Here is a 2040-nt window from a genome sequence, read left to right as displayed (position 1 = left end):
TCTCTCTCACACACACACACACACACACACACACACACACAGACACACACACACTCACACACTTACACACACACACACACATAGACATCGATTAAAAGATCTCGCAGAAGGCTGTGGAAGACATGTACAGGGTGATCCCCCCAAAAATTAAGTTTTTTTTTGAATACATGTATCTCAGACAAAATTTGTTGTAATTTGGAACAACTATAATTCTTCCAAAAGAAATTTGTTTGATAAAAAAAAATCATAAAGGAAAAATTTGTTTTCGAAAACGGAAATGGCTTTTATAAAAACCACCTATAAACGCAAAATGCACCGCACCAACTAAAGAGAGTCGTTAAATGATTGGTTTGTCTTTTCCCCTTCATCTTCTTTTTTAAAATCTAATCTTTACGTCCCGGTAACATTTAAATAATATTCATTTTCTCTTACAGTTATAAAGAAATATTGGTAACATTTTGGAATTCCGAGAACCAGTGCTCTATATGTCTCTCTTTGGACTCAAACCTTTTAAAGCGTCTTTCGTAATGTTCAGTGGTGGCCAAACACAAGGATCCACCCAACCAGGAGTACCCAAAGACACATACTCTGTACACGTTACAATATGAAGTTGTTTCTAGAGATATACCAGAGAGTTGTGTGATGTTGCCCAAATAGACAGCATTTGTGGAGTTAACGTGTCCTGGACTGAAAGGTGAACCAAATGTCATTGAGGAAAAGTTCACGCTTTTCAATACGGTAGAGGAATCATGAACTCATTGCTATCCCCTTATCCTTGTCTGCTTCGCGAATAGGAAAATAATACTGTCGTAGATGAAGATCTACCTTGAGAATGCAGACCGTTGAGATGTAGAAAAGTCCTAGCTGCAGACATTGTCTTCGGAGATACGTCTCATGGGGCTCATCTACTGAAATGCTGCACCCTGGTGACACTTAAAAGGGTGCGAACGGAGTGTGTTTGACCTGAATGGGTCTGTTCGTTTGGGAATTTTTAGTTCTGATTCTCTACAGATCCCAACAGATGGACCATTTTCACCCTTGATATCAAAAGGGGTCTTAAAGGGGGGAGGGGGGGGGGGCTACACCTACACCTGAAAGCTATCTCGCTTATTAGTGGATCAAATTTGACAAAATATCACACATATAACAAGCATAACAAGGAGTCTTATAATCCGTATTCAAATTTGGGAAAAAAGTTTCATTTCCATGGCCATTGGATTTATTGACATGTCTTACGTAAAGAATAGATCTACCGCACTAATTTTTCATGGAAATAGATTGTTGTTGTAGGTTTTCTTTGGCATACATATTAGCAAACATTAGATCTACAAATTTGTCTGTTGAATTTTTCCTAAACGAATTACAAAATGTTAAATGAATTTTTTTCCTGGGGTAGTATTCAGGTTTGCACAAAATCCGTGAAAATCCACATTCCAGATGCCACCAACAAAAATCTATTAAAAAATTGAACTTTTAAAAAATAGTATTTTATCTTCTCTTCATTCTTTGAAAATGCCATGAAGATTGGATGAAAAAAAGGTGGAGTTATTCAAAAAAAGTATACAGAAAAACAGCGTTTTGAGAAAACGGGCGATAAAGAAAGATAAAAGATAGACTTTATGAGTTTTTCACCGTGTGCGAAACTTACGATATAGTTGATGGTGAGGAAATGCTAAATACAAAAAGCTCTCTGCTCTTTACTAATCTTAACCAATCGACAAGCAAAGAAAACTTGATAAAAACTATGACCAAACTTCTGTTGGCCTGTTAGACTACTGTCGCTTGCAATATGGCCCAATCGTTGAGACTTTTAGTGGTAGGCCTACTGCGAACTAGTGCGTCATGCTACAAAAATGGAGACATAGCTAGCTGCAAATGGGTTGGGGGTTTTATTTTACGCGCTCTGTAGCGAAAAGCTGTTTTAAGATAAGATAAGATAAGATAAGATAAGATAAGACACATCTTATTGTCCAGATCCTGGCACATTGGTTTGGTGTTTCACCACGTGTACACACACACACACACACACACACACACACA

At 37.5% G+C, this 2040-nt stretch overlaps 1 protein-coding gene across 1 annotated transcript in view; it reads right to left on the bottom strand.

The window, feature by feature from the left end:
• LOC101861052 (metalloprotease mig-17) overlaps window positions 1–2040 on the bottom strand; it is a gene marked incomplete at its 5' end in the record, with an annotated part of 73202 nt that overhangs the window by 735 nt on the left and 70427 nt on the right.

This window comes from Aplysia californica, unplaced genomic scaffold (assembly GCF_000002075.1).
Source record: "Aplysia californica isolate F4 #8 unplaced genomic scaffold, AplCal3.0 scaffold00289, whole genome shotgun sequence".
In the NCBI taxonomy this organism is placed as follows: domain Eukaryota; kingdom Metazoa; phylum Mollusca; class Gastropoda; order Aplysiida; family Aplysiidae; genus Aplysia; species Aplysia californica.
The sequence above is the reverse complement of the archived record's forward strand: the minus strand, read 5'-3'. Positions and strand labels throughout refer to the sequence as shown.